The 25,352-nt window shown below is 29.6% G+C and overlaps 1 protein-coding gene and 6 non-coding genes across 11 annotated transcripts in view; 5 read left to right on the plus strand and 2 right to left on the minus strand.

Moving 5' to 3' along the window:
• The window catches only part of LOC113385359 (disheveled-associated activator of morphogenesis 1), a 340,934-nt gene that overhangs the window by 91,034 nt on the left and 224,548 nt on the right, over positions 1-25,352 (minus strand). The window lies entirely within an intron of this gene.
• Positions 12,606-12,687, plus strand: Trnas-aga. The gene has a single exon. It is a non-coding gene; the product is annotated as a tRNA-Ser (tRNA).
• Positions 13,425-13,506, minus strand: Trnas-aga. Its single transcript has one exon. It is a non-coding gene; the product is annotated as a tRNA-Ser (tRNA).
• Positions 17,012-17,083, plus strand: Trnad-guc. The gene has a single exon. It is a non-coding gene; the product is annotated as a tRNA-Asp (tRNA).
• On the plus strand, positions 19,355-19,426 carry Trnad-guc. Its single transcript has one exon. It is a non-coding gene; the product is annotated as a tRNA-Asp (tRNA).
• Positions 21,631-21,702, plus strand: Trnad-guc. The gene has a single exon. It is a non-coding gene; the product is annotated as a tRNA-Asp (tRNA).
• Trnad-guc lies at positions 21,914-21,985 on the plus strand. The gene has a single exon. It is a non-coding gene; the product is annotated as a tRNA-Asp (tRNA).

Consider the following 25,352-nt stretch of genomic DNA (forward strand, 5'->3'; position numbering starts at 1 on the left):
CGAAAAGTTCCAGCAATTTGCTCTAAGGCACGATGCCATGCACCCCACTAGTTTCTATTTTAAATACTTTCTATATCCTAATTTTCAATAAATCAAATTACATACATCATATTGATTTTCACTTACTTCTTTTTATATTCATACTTTTTATTTCCTATTCTATTAAAAAAAATGCTTGGACCTTTCCTTTCATGTACTTTTCGTATTTTAATAAAGTAATGAATTAATAATAACATTACTTAATATTTTCAATTAGTTTTGCGTGGATTCCATATCAGTGCCTCTTCGATCCCATGTCATTGATGTCATGCACACCACTTGCTTCCAGTTAGAATACTGGAACGTTTTGCAAAATCTTCAGATGTTATAAATAGTGCATAATAAGGAAGCGCATCCGCGCTCAAGACAGATAAGTTCATTCCAATATCCCATATTAACTTAGTCTCGCATGCAAATAAGTCTTCAGTCTGCTTCCTGCACCCAAGGCCTCTGGCTTATTTGCCGAACGAGTTATCTAGTGGACTTCGACTTCGGGCGCAATAAATATCTTCGAGACGTCCGTCGCGGGCTGACTGCACTCATGGATGCTAATGACAGCGCCTATCCGAGAGGGTTATTGCTCGTCCGAGGAATAAGACATTATGCTCAGAGCAGCAATTGCAAATGAGAATTTATATACATGACAAACGTTTGACACACAATTTATTTTCATTCTTTGTCATTCAATTTGTTTGCGATTTCAATTGACAGGATTGTACAGATAAATTATTAATAGACATAGCTGAAAGAAACAATGCTAAAGGATATTAAGAAACATTTGAAGTTATATTGTAGGTGCATTATTTTTATCATTTATTACATACTAGCATGTAAGTAGCTAGAACGACTGGACCTGAATCAAAAGTCCCAGGTTTGATCCCAAGGTTTTCACTTGGCAACTTTCAACCTAGTGCAAAAATTTTCAGCTTGACTGGTGGTCTAATAGATTTTAATATAATGAACTTGGTGATGAACATTGTATTTTATGTTAGAATGCTTTTTTCAGCTTTTTTTTCAGAAGCGAAATTCGTGCAGCTACTATGATTATTATGAAATTACTATCCTATTATTATCTTACTAATATCTATTATTCTTGATTACGGCTTGCTTATGAATAAATAAATAAATAAATAAATATATGTTTATAAGTAAATCAAGTCCTGATCCGGAAATGCTGCATCAATAAATATTCACCCTATTACCGAAATTGCAATAATAATTCATCATTAAGAGTATTTGGGTTGCCATTTGTAGAACCGACTAGTATTACAGTTAATTTTAACAGTTAATTACAAGAAAACGGCTCGGTAGATTTTCACCTAAAACTAATCAGTATCTTTCCCAAATAATATCTTTCGATCAGCCGACTAGTATTAAATATAGTATTAAGTCAAATTAGCACAACCGTTTATAGAACTCCCAAGTTTTGATTACTGTTCAAAATAATAAAAAAGTCTCCTTTACTTTTTAAACTTGTTTTCAACTCTTGCCTTGCACTAGTAGAAATGACATCAACGTCCTATAGAACTAATCAATGAATAATCGAAGAACTACATACATACTAATGATGAATGAGTACATAATGATCAACTATCAATAAAATTAAAACAATTATCAAAATTTGTGAAATATTTTAATTTAAAAAATGAAGACAATAAAAGTAAATACTAGGAATGTTGGTATAAGGCCTTCATTTAGAATTGAAACCCATTTAAGAGTTTTAAGATAATGTATGATTATACATGGTAGGCTTGTGCTCGTAGTAACCACAATAGAATCAACACCCGTCTCAAACAACTCGATATCAAGCAGTAGTGACTTTAGCGTTTACTTAAAAATATAGTTGTAAAATATGATTATTATAACCTAGTATTATTAGAAGGCAACCCAGTGGTAAACCATTATTTTTATGATGACATTATTTTTAGATGTATTTCTAATAGTAAGGTAGACGTATTATAGACGTTTACTTGAAATCATATATAGCTCTATATTTTCAAGTAAAAAGTGATATCACTATTGTTTGACATCAGGTTATCCGAGGCGGAAGAATAAAAATTTCAATGACTATTGCTAGCAAATATAAAAACTTATCACGAACTCTTGATTTTAAATTGATTGAATGTTTTGATGCTTTTTTTCGAATTATGAAATTAAGGACGTTTGATTTAATTTAAATTTAATCATTAGTTTATCGATTGAAATTCTAAAATAAAATAACTGGAAATAAATGGGTAAGAACGCAAGAAATAAATGGGTACGCAAAATATTTGGTGCTTGTAATTTTATTAACAATCTTATTAAAAAGATTAATTGAGCAATTGATATTGATGAAAAATTCAATTCCGCAGAAAAAAAATTAAGAAAGTAAAGGTTACATTAAAACCCTTCCATAAATGGGAAACAACAAATAGCAATTTCCTCTTCCATTAAAAGCTTTTATGTGTTTAGTGCTTGAAATCAAATACCATTAATAATACTGGCAACTTATAATATGAAGTTTTTTATTATATATATATATATATATATATATATATATATATATATATATATAAAAGTTAATGTTGACAAACATGTCCAATCAGTTTCAACCCACACTTCTGGATTTAATTTAAATTTGAATATTTCTATCAACAAAATAGATTAGCAGGAATTCAAAACACTTTCGATAAAAATCCAATTATATTTAGAAAAAAATCTTGATGATTATGTATGCACATATATGCGCTCAACTTTAAGCGAATACTTTCTAAATTAGTATAATTTTCGTTTACCTTTTCATTCTATGTGAATCAGTATTTATGTGTATGCCATTAACATCTAATATGTATATTTTCCTTGTCTAATAAAAGTCTAAGGTTCAAGATGCAAAATATAAATCAATTTCATTAACGTAAAGTCGTTTTGCATTTTAAAGTATGATCATAAAAAGAACAGGCTAGTTTATTTATCTCAGAGGAATTTTCATCGAGAAAATAGGATTCTACTTAAAGAAAACTTTTCTTTATTTGAGCCATCAAATTTAAAATAATAATTATCAATTATTATTTTTACACAAGTCAAATGTCATAATTGTAAAATCCATTTAATATTTCACTTTTATTGCCAATTTAGAATTGTGTGATTTATGTTAATTCGTATGCATTCATATGCATGGCTAATATTATATAACGCCACTTTAAGTGAAAATAAATAAACTACTTTATGCAAAACCTGTATTTGCTTAAATTTGCATATGTTTAATTTTGTGCAATTAAGTAGCACCCGGTATTTTGAGTAATGAATAACATTAATTTTAGTCCAATGATAATCAACTTAGTAAATTAGTGTAAGTTATTAATATTGCGAAAGAACGAAAATGAAAAGTTTTCATGGCTTTACATATTTGTTTGATTATTTTAGCTTAACTTGCTCTGTGAAAAAGTTGATAAAGCGGCTAAGATAGTATGATTCAAAACATTCGATTGGTATTGACAATGTGTGGAGTTAAATATAAACTTTTGAAAAAAATAACAATGACAAAAAGCAGAGTTAAAAATTAAAAAAACTTAGAAATGTGAAAAGAAAATTCTTCTTAGAAAACGGAAAGTTTTTACCTTAAGGCACGAGTACAAAATGCATCGTAATAATTTCTATTTGACTTTAACTGCTCTACTCTTCTGCACATATCAGGTGATTAGTGTAAATGCGATTTGAGCATGCTCTCTACTTATTATGCAGACATAAACTTGAACACCTGGTGTTAAATCAAAGAGTAAATCTCCGAGCCAATTATAAGCTTCCTCGTGCTAAGGCGATGGTTTTAATAACTCAATACAAGCAAAAAGGGCTGTCATAGTAACAAAGTAAACGATAATTTGTATTTTCTTCATTTTATCATACTAATTTTTTTTATTGATTTGAACTATTGAAAAAATATTTTACTTGTGTATTGATGTGATGAAGAACTGATTACATTTTTGCAAAGACAGTTTTGGAGATGCAGAAAAAAATGCAAAAAATGACATTAGTTGATCAAATATGATCTTTACAAATCATTATTATTCATTCATATATAAATAAAATTAATGGTAAATAGGTATACAGGTAAACAGGTAGAAAAGTAGAAAAAAGTAGGCAGATTGGCAGTTATAACTGGTAGACATGTAGACGGATAGGCATCTGGACAGGTATACTGGTAATCTGGTCAGACACATTTAAGGCAGATAGATTGGTAGACTGATAAACTGATACACAAGTAAGCTGTTAAACAAGGTGACGATTGGCAGGCAGGTGAGCAGATGGACAGGTAGACAGGTAAACAGATGGATAGGAATAAAAGTAAAGAGGTAAATAGTTAGACAGACAGGCAGGTAACAGATTCACAGGAAAACAGGTAAGATGGTTAAAAGATGAATAGGCAAACTGGTAGATCATATAAGAAATATAAAATTTTATTTATGAAATCAATTATTTACGCATCGGTACGTTCATGCAACTTGCCACAAGGCAAAATGTCACTCACATGCTAGAATTTTTTAGATTTTTTGTATTCATATTATTACATTTTTATACACAACACATTATTCGGTTCATTATTAACTAATTATATTATTTATTACTTATATTTGCATTGATACATTCTTTACCATCGCAAGCAATCAATAATCTATCAAAGTTCATCTCTAATATTTCCTATATTGAGTATGTATAATATTCATTAAAGCTAAATCATTAACACGCAAATAGCTTAATCATTTTTTACTACGTAACCATCAACGTTGTGAAAATTCATAAACTTTGTGTCCAAATCGCTAATATATGACAAATATGATTTCCGCGTTATTAAATTAATATTATGCCGACGACGTAACAAATATCATAAACGCATGTCGTTGACTGAAATTCGTTTGAATACCATTTGAATATTATATAATAAGCAAATAGCTGTCAGCAAATCGCACACCGTTATGTAATTATTAACTTTGTGTCCTTAGAAGGAGAGAAGATTGTGGTGACAAATTTACTTTAGAAATTGAAAGTTCAAAGAGAAGTATAAAAAGTTTTTTTGGAGAATTTCATGGGCAACTTTATCAAAAACAATCCATTTATTTTTTTTTTTGGTAAATAGCAATCAGAACATAAAAACATCCTAAAAGTTCTAGTTGAAGTTGAGGTTAGCATTAACTTTCTTGAATTTTCTTCAAGTGCTCCCAATTCTTTATAAGAATAATTATATGGGCTTTTTTTCTATAATCTCTTCCTGGTGGTCGAGTTATCTGTAATTGATGACTCTATAACGTGTATTTGATATATATAGTCTGTTAGTAAAGATGTCCTTCTACTTTTTATCACTTCCTGCACTGAATCCATATTTAAATCGTTGTATATTATTTTGTTCGATATATGCCAGGATGCTTTAGGAATCTCAGACAGTATTCTTTGAAGTTGAAACCCGGGTTATGTATACAGTTGAAATATTATAGAAATATAAAAATTGTTTAAAAATAGGTATATCCTTATATTACTATTTACACAATTAGTCACTTTGTAAAATTCTAGCATAAAATCGAGGAAAATCTTCAAAAAGAGCTTCTTGATTTGTTTTTGTGGATAACCATTTATCGCATTATATGAAATACTCCCATATTATTCTCATTTCTAATAAAATCAATTACCAGATTTTTATAAAAAAGCTACATTACAATAACTGGATCCAATAACGATTTGTCTGATCATTTCATTCCGGAAACTTTGCAGACTATCAATATTAGAATGGCTAAACTGCTGCACACAAATGAATATCAAATGACCAAATAAGTCTTAGAATAGATTTGTTAATTAGGAACTTATTGGAGACCGACACTTATGATTTATAGCTCAGGAACCAGCAGAATTGTACTTCCCTATAAATGAACATTAAAGTTTAATTTCATTACTTGGATTTACTGAATACAACTCATTATTTCCTGACTATTATTTATCTAGGTTCGATGCCTCTGCAAGTTGCGTAATGAAAATTTCATTCGGCCAAACGCTAATAGAAGTTGACACCTTAAACCTGGCTTTTTTGTGATTGCGGGTCAACACGCCGCGCGCCGACGGGTCACCCAGTGCCGAAGAGAAAAGTGATTTGGAAAGTCGAAAGAATAGTTGATACGTGAGGTCAGTTATAGACACGGCAATGGAGGAGAGCCCACTGTTTCTACTAGATAATAATTGTATGAACTAGTAATTAAAAAATGTTTGAAAGAGGTTTTTTACTTGTTTGGTTGACCGACACTTCAGAACTGCTACTTCTTAATTATGTGATTTTTTTAAAAGGCAACCTGATGATTGAATTATCTCTGGATCAATTCTGGCAAGGTTTTGGCGTCAGTTTTTGGAATGAGTTGGCAAGGAATGATCCCTATCAACTATCTTGACAAAGGCCAGACCATCAACAGTGACTATTGTTTAACGTTATTGGAGCATTTGAAGATTGAAAACGGAAAAACAGCCTCGTTTGAAAAATAAGCTGCTTCATCATTACAACGCACGAAGTCACAAATCCGTGAAAACAGTGACAAAAAAAACATGAATTGGACTACGAATTTCCTTTCGACTCACTAAATTCTCTATATCTGTTCTCCAGTGACCATATCCAATTCTCAGATCTCAAAGGGATGCTCTCTGTAAAGAATTTTTTTCTGAATGAAGAGAGATGATCGCCGAATTTTGTAGCAAAATATAAATCGTACTACAAAAATTGTATCGAAAAGTTCGAAGTTCTCTATGCTCGGTATATCGTCTTCGAAGAACACTATATTGAATAAAAAAAAAATGCCCAAAAATAATATTTTTTCTTAGATATCCTACAGACTTATTGAGTGATGTGATTTACGGAATCTGTGGAACACATATGTAATTGTTTTCATGTTTGAATACCCATGTCACAATACCAGAGAAAATAAATTAGATAATTATACGATTGCTTAAGGGGATTGTTCTTTTTTTATTTTTATTTGTTTCGGTTTTGAGATTTTTTGATATTATGAAAGCTAAAAACCTTAGAATTATTTAAAAAAAAAATCATCTCAATATCTATTTTTTTGACGAAGTTATAGATATATATATATCTCTATACGTATGACCTTCTGAAGCGTTTTTTATCGTTCCGCGAGCTATTGTATGCCAGCTGCCTCTTTTTCATTATAATACCTCATGCACATGACCTTTTTAATGTGTCAGCATCTTTGAACACCATCGTGTATTTCGTACAATGAATTAAATAGTGTATTTAGTACATTATATTAAAAACTTTAAATACGTTTTTCTCAAATTGACTTTTTTCAATGCGGTGCCACAAATGAAAAAAAAACTACAAGTCGGATCGACTTGCATTTTTTTTTAATTTGTTCACCACTGCAATACCTAGTCCCCCTACCTCAAACAACTTGATAACATTACGCAAAAAAAATTTTGCGAACCTTCTCGTCCCAAAAAATAGCCTTTTTTGACACTTTTTTTTCAATTAGCTGCCATTTTCTTCCTTCTTGCTTTTTTTCTTTCATTTTGGTAGGGGGACTGGATTCAAACTTCTTCTTCAACGTAGTTTCGTTTTTTTTGTTTCAGGCGATGCGCAACGGATTTATCTGTGGCACCGCAAACGAGATCGATTTTGCAATGCCCACTTTGGCGCCCCCTGGTTAAAAAATGACGGCGAAAAAAATAAAATAAAAAATTTCTTAATATTCTATGATTTTGTAATTTTTGTTTAAACAAAACTGCATGTCTTTATGATGAATACATTTCGAGAAAAACAAAAACAAAAATCTTGCATGTTTTGTAATAAAAAAAGAACAACCCCCTTAATCAAATAACTGCTAAATTCCTCACTTTTAAAATTAGAGATAATGACTCAAAGAACAATAACAATGCAAAATGACAACAAACATATCCGTAATAATCTTGAATGAGTATAAATTATCAATTATAATTACCAATTTCATTCAAGTTATTTGTACACAAATAAAATCTCATTAAAATTGTCATCATAACAAAAATTCGCAGATTCCAATTGTGTTTAATCTTCCGCTTATATAATCGCGGTCTTTTATTACCTAACGATTAAAAAGCGTTTGTTAATTGCGCACTGTCGGTTTTTTCACACAACTCGTTTCTGAACAAAAACGGAAGTGTTTTCCGAGACTTCTCGCCAAAGAAACACGTTGCATAAAAAGTCAATTTCCTTACATATGAGATAATAGTGGTAGCGCCTGTTGTTTAGTTAATTTTCTACTACCTCACACGGTTTTGATGTTTTGTGGAATCGAAAATTTTCAGAATTTTCAATCCTTATGCGATTGTTATTTTTAGCAAATATCTCTGAAAGGCAAACCAAGAGTTGTTCTTACCTAGTTGTGACATTTTTTTACTATAATACAACAGTATTTTTTGGCTTTTCTATTATTATGTAGTAATGCTCAAAATTGCAATTGCTTGGGTGGAGTGACTAAGGGCGGATGCAGAGCACGCCATTATGGATTGCAAAAAATGAGAAAAGGAAAGACAAGAACTATGAAGGATAGTAAGGCAAAAAATCTCCCTCCCAACTTATTTTATAACATTATTGACAAAAAATGTATATATATATGGTGTGCTTATAATTATCGTTGTAATAAAATATTATTATTAATAAAATAAAATCGCAAAGTTAACTTACATAAAATGTATATGACTAATGTATATGTATGTAAAGTCTAAAAATAGACAATAAAAAAATGTCCAAAATTATTCTCACTTGAGATTATACATCTTTAATATTATCTCAAGTGAGATTGAGCTTGGTATCATGAATTAATTAATCATTGTCTAAACATAATTTTTCATAAATAAAATTTATGAGCATTTTAAATTCTTCGGGATGCAATGATAAGAAACAACAAATATTATTCACACATTCCACTACAAACGATATGATTTTAATTAAAAGTAGTCTATTTCTTACTAATGAACGAACATATCAAACACATATTAATAAACGAACTATGTACGTTTTATTCCATAAATATTTAACTTATCAATCAATGAACAACTTCAAAAAGCGTACAAAATTGTTATACAAATACGTAGCAAAAATCCGTATCAAAAACTTTCTCATATCAATTTTATTACAAACATTAGCATATCGCTTTATCGGCATTTTTTGCTTTTGACCATTCACACAGTAATTCGATTAGGTCATTAGATAAAACATTCTTTCACGTAGATTTTTTAGATCCGTGCCCCCGCGCGAACACGTAACTTTTGACAAAAAAAAAGTGTTTTCGTTATGCAATTTTAAACCATATTTATACATAAGACTTTTAGTGTTGATAATTTTATCGCATACTTGTTAGTAATAAAAGTTATTTATGCTGAGATAAGATTCGATTACGACGAAACAGAATATTTATTTGATTTAAATCACATCCGTTTGATAGGAGATGTAGCAAGGTATGAAAATAAATGCGTTTGTACTAGAACTTATTTTATTTCAAAAATAATTATTTATATATTTTTTTAATTTAAATAGGTGTTCGATAAATAAGAGTATTGGATTTTTTACAGCTTTAAATAGCTTCAATATTAAAGTAATTTCAGCTATCCTTATTGCTCTTTAGCATTTTTATAATCAATGCAAAATAAACTCATTAGATTTAACAATGTAATTAAAAATAAACAAATTGTGTACAAAATCAAAGGGAAATTACTAATGATACCAATGTTAAATTATTACTACTGATTTTTTTTCTTGTTACAACAGCAATCAGAATTACTCAGAAATTAATAAAAAATACTCAGCCGGTTGTTTTAAGACTTATAACCCAATGTTTGAGTAGAGGCAACCCATAGGTTAACCATTCTCCTGTGCGCAGAATTTTTATATTAGATGTATATTTCTAATAGTTATAAGTAAAAGCAATTTTTACCAGAGATCTATAACCCCAAGTAAAAATTTGATGTCACGCTGCCTGATATCGAGCTTGGCCTAGGTAGGAACCGAGCCCAGGATTAGTTTGTGCTAGCCCAGGTCAAAACTAATTGTAAGAATAAAGTTAAAATTGAATTTCTGGTAACATATGTACAATAAATAGTATTACATCAATATTGAATATTATTATTAATGATTATTGCATTATGAACATGAATACTTTAAACAAAATTCTCAACAGGAATCTTCAATATTTATCATTAAAATTAAATTTTAATTAATTAAGCTGCTCCATCTCGGATTAATCCACGATGTACCTCTAAGTACCAATTGATGCAAGAGAATGAGGTTTTATTCAGAACTTCTAGGTTCGATGCCCGTCTGATGTTAAGCACCATTGGCATCAATTTTCATTTGAAAATTTAGTTAGCAATATATTTTCTCGGCGGCATTGCTGCATCCGATAATTATTTAGAGTTATTCTAATAACAAATTCTTCAAACAGAGATAGGCGAACCTTTGGGTTCATCTCAACAAGCTTATAAAACTATTGAGTTCTGAGATTGCTGTTAATAATATAAAAAAAAAATATTTTTGATAATGGTGAAGTGTGAGTTAAAATTATTGGATATACTGGTGGTTATCAAAATACGAGTATATTTTTGAGTAATAATTCATTATTACAAAATTATAGAATAAATCTGGGATCATGCGTAGACTTTGTACACTGATCACATAATCAATGTCCTTCTTCATCCTTGTTTAAAACTCACTATTTATTTTTCAAACTTCTATTTCCATACTTTCCTTAACTTGTTTCTCGCATTTCAAGTTTCCATAATTTCTCTACTCATATAAATCGTTGATCATCTTTATCTTAGCAGATTACCCTTGCAGTCAATCTATAATTATTTTAATCGCAACGCATTGGAGGCACTTTGTTCCCGAAATGGATAAAATTTTCTTTCCTTCCTATAATCAAATACCGCAGGGCTGCCTTCACTCTTATATTGTTGGATCTTCTTTATCTCCTGCATTATCTTTGAGCAGTACATTTCGAAACGGTCGCGATAATTTTGCTGGTATTGCTTGGTGGGGTCCATGTCTCTGATCCATATTCTAAATTACTCTATCCATAATCCAAATAGCAGCATTTCATCAGTTTTACACACACGTTAGTATTGAATCTGTGTATTTTGATACAGTTACGCAACAACCGTGCAATCCGCATATCCGTAGTAACCGGAAGAGATGATTGTTGTTGCGCCATTATTAAACGATTGATCCGAAGTCGCATGCGATAAATCGCGATTCCCGGACACATCACGAATGAGAGTTGATTGATTGATTACAGAATATTATTAATTCTAACCGGAGATATAAAAAAAGCCAATATTAAGTGATGCTTTCAACTTATAATAAAAGTTAAGCGGAATATGAGTTATATTTCATTCCTACTTTTATTCTAGAAATTTTGTTTTTAATTCAATAGAGCAGTGATTGGAACTTAAGAGTCTTGATATAAGCTGTCGTGGTGATCTTTGTTCACCACGTGGGCTTTTAGAAGGAAACCCAAAGTCGACCTATCTCTATGTTATGTATTTTATTATTAAAATTGCACTGAGTATGATAATTTTTAATTTGATTTAGTTATGCTGCGGCTTTTTCACACTTGAAACCGTTGTCAATACTGCTTTATATCAGGCTTTTTGAGATAGGTATCAAACCTGCAATCTGGTTAGAATTAAATATTGTACTCAATATCTCACGTTCATCATTAGTGAGATTTACAAATATGTAAAATTACCAGAATCAATATCACAGATATTAATTTATACTTGAAACGTACATAGTTACCCTTGAATCGAAGAGAGCGCTTGAAAATTATAAATCAATTCAGCTACACTATATTATTAGCAATAACACTATTGTATTAATGTTATTCAAATCAATTAAACAAGAGGATAAAAGGCTGTCAACAGCATTAATGTATTGATTGACAATAGATAAATATCTGTTAATAAAATCAGATATTATCTAACAATTAATTACGACACTGTTGTATCAAGAATTCATAATAAACGCCCAAAGCAAGAATGAGCGTTTATTATACCTTAAAATACCGCATGTCATAATTTATATGACTTTACTACGAGGTCGAATTTTATAATAATACACACAATCTAAGTACAAAAAATAATATGATTATTAATGGTTATTAGGAAAATAATTAGCATAATAAAAGCTGTATATTGGTTTATTTAGAACATTGAAGGTGAACTATAGCAGGTATTAAAATAACTTAAGTGATTAATAAGGTCTGAATGAAAAGTATGAAAAATGTTATAATACTATATAAACAATTTAACAGATATTATGTTCTTCGTTCTTTAAATTTTGAACTTATGTGTGCACGAAAGTTTTTCTTCAAAATGTTAAGGTTAAGGAATTTATTCTTCACATTGCGTGTCTCTATCTCTCAAAAATCTCTGAACCCAAGTTATGAACTATATACTGCATTTTATCTATTAATCAACCGACATTACATATGTGGTTTACCAATATATTCGATCGCTTTCATATGGTATAAAATTTACCCATGCATTTACTAAAAGTAAGATGTACACCGTGAGCAGTCGTGGCCGAGCGGTTAAGGCGTCTGACTAGAAATCAGATTCCCTCTGGGAGCGTAGGTTCGAATCCTACCGACTGCGAAAAATACATTTTGCACTTTATCTTTTGCATTTAAACGAACAAAATATTATAAATAATATGGTTAAATTGTTTTCAAACTATAAATAATTTGAAAAAAAAAATACATCAACGACATGAATATGATTCATAACAAAAAAAAAATTCTTTAAAGAACTTCTAATCGCGCCAAAAATCTCTATACCTGTATCAACTGGTTATGGTTAATAAAAACTTTTTGATTTTCTGGACCCACACAGAACCTGAATAGTACTTTCATTTTGCCTTTAAGATGCATTGATATAAATATTCACAGAAAGTTACATATTAACTTAATTTAAATAGTTTCACTTAATTAATTAATTAATTGAATTTAATTATATCATTTATGGAAACTTGTTCTAATTTATTTAAAGTATCGACATAAAAGTATTATATTTACATAAACTTATATATAGTAGAAAGCCTCAGTGACTCAACAAAAAAAAAACATTAGTATTAACCCTTTCGACTCCGATGCCGCCGCTCCGGCGGCAAAATATATAAATTCTGAAAAACGCGAGTAGAAAGGGTTAAAGTGTAAAAATCTACGCAGAGAGTCATTAATGTAATCAATCTAATAGCAAACAAATAAAAATAGCTGTCGTATGTTAAATTAAAATTAGCGCGTTCGATTCGATTGGCCATAAATAATATTTATTTAGTAACTAGAAATTTGTTTTTTTAGTTTTCTTGTTCGTTTATTGCAAAATATATTTTTCGCAGTCGGTAGGATTCGAACCTACGCTCCCAGAGGGAATCTGATTTCTAGTCAGACGCCTTAACCGCTCGGCCACGACTGCTTGCACTTTTCACACTTCAATATATTGGCAATTTATATCGTATCAAATTATTAGTGCAGTAATAGATTCTGGATTCTGAATTCTGTGTTAAAAAGTCATCGGAAATTTACTTCGTAATTTTTTTCCACATGCCTTTCAAGAACAAAACTAACAAGCTTAATAAATGCATATATATATATATGAATATTCTATGATTCAAAATGTATTTATCATTAACAAGATATTTGCAATTCCTATATTTACTGCTGCGCAAAATGTTGAAAAATTAAAATACCAAAACATATATCACTAATTAAAAAACTTTAAATTATACATAGCAATTACAATAATTGTTACTCACGGTCGAAAAATATCCAAATATGTAAATTTAATATTCCTAAAATACGATAACACAAGTCGGCAGGTAGTAAATTTTAACTCAATATGCATTAACTATGTGCATACTAATTTTGAAAAAATCCAAACAACACTATTTCGCAGACACGTTCACAATGAGTTCTGGGCCAAATAATTACGAGTTATTATAAAAATATATTTAAAATTAGTCTATTTTTAACACGACACTAACAAACAATTCAAAACGCGACATTACACGGAGTACTCACACAATTGGTCATTGAAACTCATTTGAAATCCGATGTCATTACGATGCCTTTTGTCGATTGATACTAAAAATCGTAATTCAAATATGGCTGGATTCATATTCAAATATGGCTACGAATGTATTTGTTTGAAATTTCTTTAAAACATCCACTGGGAAAACATTTTGGAACCATTCGGTAAACATCTTCGACACCGGTATTGTAAATATTTTTCAACCAAGCAATCGAATGTTTTGGTATTGATATTAATTATATTTTAGGAATTTTTTAACGTGTGATTAAAAAGCGGGCGGATATTTTTGTGTATTCTGAGATATACTGTAATCTTGTAATAACAAAACGTATGTTAACAAAAGTATCTCTGAGTCAATTCGATATCTTCAAAAAATTGTATAATCTACTGGTAAACACACACTGATACTGATTTATAGCGAAAAACAATTCCCATGAATCTGATTGCAGTAATAAAATATTTAATAGAAAGTTGAAAGGAAATGAAAAGTTAGTTATTAGTATTTAATAACTTTTTAGTACCTGCAAATAAATACTTTTGATTATGCTTTATTTATATTTTTTTAGTTGATTGCAGAGCAATTAGTTTTATAATCTGTTAAGATAATCATATTTTTGCAAATGACTTCTCGAATGGTTCTCCTATTTTAGTTTTTTTATATATATTTTCTTTAAAGGCAATCCTATTGTTATTCCTTTTTTGATTGTGATTATATTTATCTTTTTAGCAATTGTCAAAAATTGGCATAAAAATTACATATAGTCACAATTAGAAAAGAAACAACAATAAAGTTGCCATTTAATAAAATTGATCAACATCAGAAAAGAATAACCATTTCGGTTGCCTCCTAATAAAAATATATGGAAATTGTAATAAGACGACCCTGACGGTCTATTTTCTTTCTAATAGACATTTGTAAATAATGATATCATCACAACGACTTATACATTTTCACTTGTAAATATAGATCAAAAATATGTTTTCATTAGAAAAAAGCACTTCTGGGCATTTTCAGCGAAAAAGTTGAATTATAATCATAATCAGGCAATAATTTAGTTGCCTTTGAATAAAAATATACCGAGAACTAGAATGGAACAACTATTGGATTGCCTTTTAATAGCCATTTTCAAATAATAGTATCATCACAACAGTTTATTAAATATATAATTTTGATTGGTGATATACTACTACTGCTTCATATAAAAATAAATTAACTAACTTTACATTTTGGTTTAAAGATGACACTGTTTTGGCCGTGGCAATTATTCTGTGAAAATTATTTTCTTAATCAAAGTTGTCCTCAACCCCATGCTGAATCATTTTAATTAAAATATCACCTATCATCAATTGAAACTTTAATTAAAGTTTAATGAAAAACAGTACTCGCTTGTGGCCTGCATAGCATTTGACAAATTCCTAATTATTCTTTCGATAATTTTTATCGTCCTTGAGTAATTCAACTAAAATTAACACAAGTGATTGTTCATTACATTTGCAATCAATAAATATATCTTATCAGCCGAACAATCACCTCTCGACATCTGACGACCTTCGCGCACATACTTCAGATTCTATTACAGAAATTATGTGTTTTTTATGGTAAAATAACATTTAGAAATTCTTGCAAATTTTATGTATGTGGGTTGGGGTCTTCGCGATTCTTATATAATGACCAAATAAGTGATTAGTTGTTTGCTCGTTTTTTTCTTTTGCAATAGAGATAAATTAATGTAAATACATAAAACAGTGAAATGAATAAAAATTAATAAAAAAAAACACTGTTCTTGCATAATAATCGATTTAGATTGATGATAAAATTGAGATATTGGAGAAATTATTTTGGCAAAGTTTTGTGAGTAAATTTATTACTCAATTCGTCAGTAGAAACTGCTGACAGCTCTTACTTCACAGAAAATAACGTAATTTTAATTTATAACCATCACAAACAAACATTATTAAATTTAATTTAATTTAAAAATAATAGTTTAAGTTTTTAGCGGTTTCCAAGTTAAAATAGACCATCCTGGGTTGAGGGATGGAAGGGTTGAGGATCAAGATATGAAGTCAAAAAATCGAGGAAAGGGATGAAAGAGATGAATTTCCAAGTTAAAATAGACCTTCCTGGATTAAGTGTTGGAAGGATTGAGAATCAGGATATGAAGTCAAAAAATCAAGGCAAGGGATAAAAGAGACGAGGATCAGGATATAAAATAATTGTTCAAAAATCATTGTAAGGGATCTAAGAGATGAGAATCAGGATATGGAGGGAGTTCAAAATAGATTATCGCAAATATTACTGATACTCGATACTGATAGATCGAGAAGTCTTCAGCTCGATCTTATTAAAAATTGCATTATCAACATAAGCATTCCGAGAACCATCCGCATGGTCTCAATGAATCTTCTTCGTGTTAATTTAATTGCAGAAACATCAAGAAGATCTGATAAGCATGAAGAAATGTGTGCTATCAATCATACAACACCGTGGAGAATTCGGACGTTGGTCATCATCTCGTGATGTATGTTTCCGTTTCGATGACCGTAAATGAAAAATTCTGCTGTGATTTATGCATCAGTGAAAAAAGTTGCGGATATGTGAATGTCAAGTTTAAAGTTACAACAAGAAGAATGTATAAACAAGATATTAAATAAATGTTTATGGCTTGCTGGAGATCGGAGTGGATTTTTACCTTCCTCTGGTACGGTTTATTGATTGCGCACCAAAATAGTTGTTCTGATTTTCTTGATGATCTCAACATTGATATTGAATTGATATTATTTATTTAGTTAATTATGTATATAAAATAAACTTAGGAAGCCAAATATTATCTAGGTACCATAAGCCGACGACGGCACCAAGGAGTCCCAAAAATAGTTCAAAGTACACAAGTCCTCGGTAGTATAGTGGTCAGTATCCCCGCCTGTCACGCGGGAGACCGGGGTTCGATTCCCCGCCGGGGAGGATATATTTTATTTTCTGTAGCAGTCCAATTTATTTTTATTTGCACAATTATATTTGGAATTACAGTGGGTTACAGATCTTAGTCCATACGAATGTGTTTAACTCAAAATCTCTTCAAATTAAATAGTGCTCCGAAAAAAATGATATTAAATAAGACTATTCATCTATACTTGAACAATATATTGTTGTACATAACTCTATAATTTAATAGTACTTTGGACATCAATGAAGTTCAGGTAGATTTCGTCGTCTGAAATATTACACGTCATGAGAAATAGATCAAGTTTAGTTTTCAGCGCGTCCGTGAATTTTGCTAATTCAGCTTTTTAATATTTGAACAAATCTTGTAGAAACATTATTCCGTTACGTTTAACTAAACATTTTTAGTCGGAGATTAAAATTAATAAAATATGAAATAGAATAGTCTGCTGTCGGCTATAGAGCCGAAAATACTTTCCAAATGTAGTTTTGTAAACATGTTTTAAAAATCATTTACGAGTGTTTTCTGCGAACGTCATAGATTTCTGAATATTTTATGTAATAAAAAATGAATCCATTTTAATGTGAAAATATGTGTTTATTTGTGAGATAATCATATAACCCGTGACATTAACATCTAACTTACAAGGTAGTAATAAAACCAATATGGACTTACGGCATACAATTGTGGGGTAGTGCGAGCAAATGCAACATTGTGCTAATGCAACGTGTCCAGTCAAAAACATTAAGACAGATTACTAATGCTTCATGGTTCGTAAGCAATAAGACCTTACACGGCGATCTTCAAATTGAATTTAAGAACTGAGTTATAAAAATCAACAGTGTCAAACATTTTCATAAACTAGAAGCTAATATTTTTGGTGACTCAAAAAACTTAGCTTTTTGAGTCACCAATTTCAAGAAGACTGAAGAAGAAGCTGTCCAAAGATAATATTGAAAATCCTTAGAACTACCACAAGCTTATATGAACAGAATTGTTGAATCACTTATTGAATGGATTCTCTAACTATCAATATAATATTTATCACATTAATTTATATGTGTATAAGAATAAGAGTTTTTACTATAGGAACGAATTCAAGCCTAATGTTCAGAAATTGAGTTTAGGAACTTTCATTCAAGATGTTAGTTAAATTAGTGTACTCATTTTCAAACGTCTTTGTAAAATTTTATTCAGATGCTTATTTATTTCTTGGTAAGATCATTGTGTTGTAAACTGCAAATGTTAAAAACTATAGTATCGTATTTCAAATTAAAATCAGAAAAAGTGTAAGATTAGAAAATCTTAAGAGTTCAAGATGAAGTAAATATGAAAACATGATTGTGATAGATGTCAAAATAACTTCTAATATGCTAATCAATTCTAAAAATGCTTTCGTTTTCAAAGACTAAAGTTATATTCCGTTGAAAAGCATTTCTCACAGGCATCAGTCAAACTGAAATTCATTCACCGCATGCGAACAGCGAAATAAAATCATTTCGTTCCGGTTTTGATTGGATTATTCATTCAGATAAAATAATAACATTATACACGCTTCTTGGCGCTACTTCAGAAAAATAATGATAAGATTTGTACTTTTTCTTCCTTTAATAACTAATGCTCGGAGAATAAGTTATTAACTGTTTTTATCCATGTATAAAAATAAATGTTATATGTAAAATGTTATTTTTATGGATTATTAGTGATTATAGAATTTAATAGCAAAAATAATTAATATAGCACTTTTTGCTATAAAAAATCAGTGATTATATTATGTGGCATGCGTCCATTTTTCATAAAATGAATGTATACTGTTACATTAATTATGTTTTGATATCAAAACCTTAAGCCCATCTAATTAATATTCCTTCTTCTAGTGATTTTTAATAATATTATATAGATAGTAAAGTAAGACAGGCCTATATTAATACTGATGTGCTCCGACATGTAATTTGAACTAATGTTATATTTTGATACTAGTGACATTTGGAGGTTAGATCTGCGCAGTTTAGATTGTGAAAAACGCTCGAATGAACACAAAACATAACATTTATTCTGTAATTCACTTATGAAACGAATTTTTAGAAAGCGACAAAAAAATTGAATGAATTCATATTTGTGTTCTGCATAAAAGAGTTTGCTTAAATTTGTTTTGAGAATACAAAAAAAAAATTATATACATTTACTTAAACAAATTGTTCTGACTTTATCCTATGATGATAACTAATTCTACTTCACCGTAAGCATAATTCGTCCGCGTTGACTACGCACTATAAGCACAAAGTACCATGTCCTCGGTAGTATAGTGGTCAGTATCCCCGCCTGTCACGCGGGAGACCGGGGTTCGATTCCCCGCCGGGGAGGATATTTTTTTATCCTTTTTATGAATATTCGAAACCATAAAATTAAATAATAAATAATTAATCGCGGAAACAAATATAAATAGTTAACAAAAATCATAGAATAGATGCTTTCTTTTCGAATACCATATATAATAAAATAGTAATAGCTGTAAACAAGAATTTGTAATCAACTTGAATTAATTTTCAAACTTTGTCTATTTCATATAATATACTAAATAACACATGTAAATTAGATTAAGAGAATATTGACTGAAATCATTAAATAAATAGAGTTAATTTATTCTACTAGAATGTTTTTCCGCAAAACTTCGAAAGTACTTGGAATTCAAGATCGTCAACGTCAACGTCAACGTCAACGTCAACGTCAACGTCAACGTCAACGTCAACGTCAACGTCAACGTCAACGTCAACGTCAACGTCAACGTCAACGTCAACGTCAACGTCAACTAACATCCTCCCAAGGAAAAACTTAGATTTACTCATCTTGTATTTTGATGAAACTTCGCATGGCAATAGAGTCCATAGTCAATACAAATACTTCAAATATTATAGTCCTGTGACAAATGGTTTAATTATAAAAAACTAATTAAAGTTTGGTAAAATAGATTGCGTAATATGTTGAGATAGTCCCACGGTTGGGGCTGTAGTTTTCAGAACCTTATATCTAAAATATAAATTATTCTAAGTGATAGACATAAATGAAAACTTTTGTCTTCTAAAACCAAACCTAAAAATCTATTACGAAAGTACGAAATACGTCCAATTGTGATAAGTGGTAACCTTTTACACGGGACTTTATCATGTATTAGATATCAAATTATTGTATAAACAAGATTTATAATATATCATTATAAACGAAGCTTTATTAAAATATGCGAATTCCACGTGTATGCTCAAAATGTCAGCTTGGATTGAAGATGCTAGAGGCTTTATACAAGATCACAGAATAGAGTATTCATAAAGTTTTGATATGCAAATATTTACTATTATAACTATATCATATTTAATTCAGATAATTTGAATCGAGATTATGCTGACAATCAAAGTGAATGGAAATTTTCAGTTAGAATTTCTTTTTTATAAAATATTTCATTGGCATGAAATATTACAACAAATTGTAGCAAAACCATTTGCATAAATAGAAATTTTATTTTACTAGTAGATATCCAGTTCGAGAATCCATAAAACGTACCTGTCAAAATATTAAAATATCGGCAAGAGTCTGACGGTAACTACCTTAGTATTACCGCATCTTTGCATATTAAATGAGCTTTAAGTACTCTCCTAAGTACACGTTGATTTTTATTATCGTTACAAAACGCTAATTATCGGATTAACATATTAATAAATTGACATTATGTATATGAGCATATTTGGTATTGACCTACAATGTAGAATGTCTCTTAATGTATTAATTAAATAGGAACATACCAAGCACAGAACGCTTTTGACATTTAGGTATAAGGTCGGTTTCAACAGCTGACAGCACAAGAAAAGGCGAGACTGGCCATTATACCCATCGATAGGCCTCTAAACATTACAAATTTGATTTGTAATTACTAACTTAAATGGTACTTGAAATGAAATATTAAGAAATTTAGCATTGTCGAGCCCAGAAGTTCTACGCGAAAAGTGTTGAATCACTGTTTCAGAAGATAATATTTTAATAGTAATCTTAAGAGTTTACGAAGGATAAATAAGTTTAGAAATTCACTACTGCAATATAGGTAATGGATAAAGTAACTAATTTACTATTTGTAATTATATTAAGGTAATTACTCCGTAATTTATTAGAAGAATATCTAAGATCCAAGATGGAAGTTTTATTCTTAGTTCTTTAACTGAGTTATCTCACAATCAGATCTTTTCTAGCGCCTGATAAAAAGCTGATAGTATAGGACGCCAAATTTCCTTTTTTTAGATATATAGATTTATAAGGCTGTGGGGTATTTATTTTAAAGTTGAACTTTTGATAGCATTGACATCTGTGCTATTTGGAAGTTAGACTTCAGAAGTTAATATCGAGTAAAACGCACAATCGAACAACAAAAATATAAGATTTTGATAGCTTGTCACTAAGGACTCATCTGATTACTCAACAAAAGAAATCAGTAACATTACAAAACTATTTTATCCGGAGAATTGTATTATAAATCTTACAATAGTTTATCAAAAAATCTTGTGTAAAAAAATTAATCAGCATGTCCTCGGTAGTATAGTGGTCAGTATCCCCGCCTGTCACGCGGGAGACCGGGGTTCGATTCCCCGCCGGGAAGGATACTTTTGGATAGTAAGCAATTCAGAAATACTTTTTTAAAAATTTTATGACAAGGACAACTGCAAGTGTACTCTTTGAATTTTTATAATTACTCTTGGGGCGTAAATATTGAGAATACGTCGCCTTGACCAGAAAACCCTAAACTTTTTCATAGGAAAAATTGTAGGTGTACAAAGAGCCTACAGTCTTTCAAAGATGGGAAAAACATGTCCTCGGTAGTATAGTGGTCAGTATCCCCGCCTGTCACGCGGGAGACCGGGGTTCGATTCCCCGCCGGGGAGGATTATATTTTTATGTCACCATCAGTGAATAAAGATATTGTGTCTCATATCAGTATATATGCACAAAGAAGTGTAATATAGTATATAATTTAGTACTAGCAAAGAGATTTTTTGTTTTAAATAGAGTAATTGACTAAAGCAGAGTTATGAAACATGAATGATTCAGATAAATTGCAGAATATTTTTGCAAGAGTAACATATATTTGCGATTAGATCTAAAGCTCAAATGTCACATAAACTGTTGTTGTCTTTGTTAAAGACAAATTAGTGTATAACTCAGCGGTCGGGGAATTTTTTTAATCATAACCCCAAAATATTTTTGTCTAAGTTGATTACCCCCATGACAAAGAAAGATTTACCCTCATACGGACAACTGCGTAGCAAATACAGTACATATCAATTAAAAATCCATACTTTTTGCCCCCAAAAAGTCAATTTTTACTCAATTTGGGGTAATTTACCCCGGTCCCCGACCACTGGTATGAATGGTAGTGCTTACTTTGCCCATATCTACTGATATAAGATGTAAGACCATATCTTTATCCACTGATGATAACCTAAAATTATATGTCTAAACGTTCGGAAAAACTACAGATTATACCATTACACCAAAGCTTGTCAATAAAGTGGATAAAATTAACATATAATTGCAAACAAACTTAAAATAGCCACAGTGTCCGAGGCCCATCAACTGTATTATTATTGGCAAGTTAGTGCAGCGGTTTCCAATTTGTGGGTCGCAAAAAAATAATTATATTTTATGCATATTTTTACATAATATTACAATTTGTAATCTGATAATATCAGTTGAGTATTTATGAAATAATATTGTTGAAAAAATTAAAGGGAATGCAACATTTTGTTTTAATAGAGCGGGGTGGGGCGGTGGGTAACGACTGAGTTAGTGTATTAATGTTAGTGCTAACCTTTTTGTGCTGTATACTCATCTTTTGGTGTAAGATTTGAAAATTCACTGATGATGTCATTAAATGGTATGTCAAAACGTTTGGGAATTAAAGATTAATTTATAAATTCTTTTTTGTTATATGAATCGCCCTAAAAGAACTTATATCTCAACATCAAAATTAACTACTTTATCATATATATACACACACACACTTATATATATATATATATATATATATGTGTGTGTGTTAATTATATAATGACTCTATTAAAATTCCTAAAATAATTATGAACCTTCTCCGGCATTCATCAGCACCTATATTTAACTTCAACGTTTGCATTGCCTCGCGACCGTCGAGTGCCCTTCGTTAAAATCGATGTCGTTTATAAATTCTTTCAAAGGAAAAGTCAATGAGAAAATTCTAGTTTTACTTGAAACAGTTTCTTTTATATATCATCAAATTCATTAACCGATTCTCATGCTAGTTACCCATGAATCCCATTAATTAATAATAAATTACCAATAAATGCAGGATAAGACCTACCATTGGACGAATGTTTATGCACCGATAATAAAATATAGTTATTACCTTTATGCAATACTTGGTAGAAGTTTAGTATGATCTCACTTACCTAAAACAAAAAGAAAAGTATAATTAGACATATATAAATGTTACATTAATATTAATGTATATATTAGGGTAAAATACATATTACATTATCTATTATTTAATTTTTATTTTTCTACTCAATTCAGTTTAATTTAATGAATTCATTATGACTTTACATATCAAAATGACCCATAATGCATTAGTTTGAAAAAGCATTTTAAAATATCTGATTGATATCATTACTATCCGACACAATAGAGCGAGTATCAAAATATCAATATTTGCATATTTATACTAGTAACAATCAAAAATAAACTGCAATTAGCACATTAAATACTCGTATGTTTATAAATATGAAATACCACACCAAATACTACCAAAAGACTACTTAAAACAACTTTAACAAGATTTCAAATTCTGAGAAAGCCTACAATGTTAATAAATACGAAATACCATTATCATAACAGTAATGTAATTTTAAACTACACTTCAAATTATAATCATTTTAATTATTTATTGCAGAATTATTATAATGGCTCTATATGTAATCACAGTAATAATTCCAAAAACATAATGAAAATTTCGTTAAACTGTGTTTAAATTTTTGCACATTAATATTATTATTATGAAGTATGAATTTTTATGGTATAAAAAGAAACCAGCGTCAAGTTAGTAATTAGAAATCATGATAATACTTATTAAAAGGTGTTGTTATACATATCTGATGAAAAAAACTGATTTTATTTTGAATACCAATTAACAGTGTCATTATTTCAAATTGTTCATAAATCAGTTTTTTATATTAATTATGATAATTACTGTGTGCATACAAATTTTGAAAAAAAAATGGCTCTTCAAGTTTTGAGTAGTGGTTCAGTTTTTAAATCTGAACTATAGAGAATCCTTGGTTCATCTATTATTATAAAAATTCAATGTAAATAATATGATTTATAAAAAGTTATGGGTATTAAATTATCCACACGATAGCAAAGAGGACTAATTCATCAATTTCCAAAATTCTATACGAGATGTGTGAAATAAATAGAGCAACTCTATAATTACATACCGCGAGATTTAAAAAAATAAATACACAGGTTAAAGTGTTAATAATGTATAATAATTTAGAAAATCTAATAATAGATCCATGTCCAATACATGTCCTTTAAGTTAAGTTGATTATATGGGTTGGGTGGGTTGGAATGGGTTTAATTAGTTCTCTGTAATTATTTTAAAAAAATGTTGATATACATGATAAAGCAAATTTGTTTAGTTGCTTCTACCTAATGTATAATAAATATGATTTATTATTTTATTTTACGTATTTCACTCTTATTAAAATAATATGGAATATATATATATATATATATATATATATATATATATATATATATATTTATATATTTAATGTACCATTTTTGGTACTGTGGCTTAGTAGGTATATTGAAACTGATTTGAACATTTTTGTACTCATACAAACGTAACTATAGATTTCTATGTAACTAAGATTTCTATGTAATAATTTATTCATTTATCTTATTGTTTTTTGGTAATGTAAACAAGATAATTAAATCGAAATATTAACTAGCTCTATTAACAGTTATAATTGAAATTATCACAATAACTTACTTATGTTCTTTACAATTTCTATTCAACTGGCCGCAAAATTTCTACAAAGGATTTTTTAAATTATGCAATTTAACATCTTTTTGACAGCTATTTCGTCTTTTGTAAAACATTTCAAAATACATTAAATTAAACTTTGTAATTTAAAAATCTTAATTCTAATGTGTCCCAGTGATTTTCCACAGGCAATTCCACATGATTCAAAATTACTATATATGTAAAATTCA

The sequence above is a fragment of the Ctenocephalides felis genome, unplaced genomic scaffold (genome assembly GCF_003426905.1).
Source record: "Ctenocephalides felis isolate EL2017-DRISC unplaced genomic scaffold, ASM342690v1 CF-g0.4_SCAFFOLD_03571, whole genome shotgun sequence".
Classification (NCBI taxonomy): Eukaryota; Metazoa; Arthropoda; class Insecta; order Siphonaptera; family Pulicidae; genus Ctenocephalides; species Ctenocephalides felis.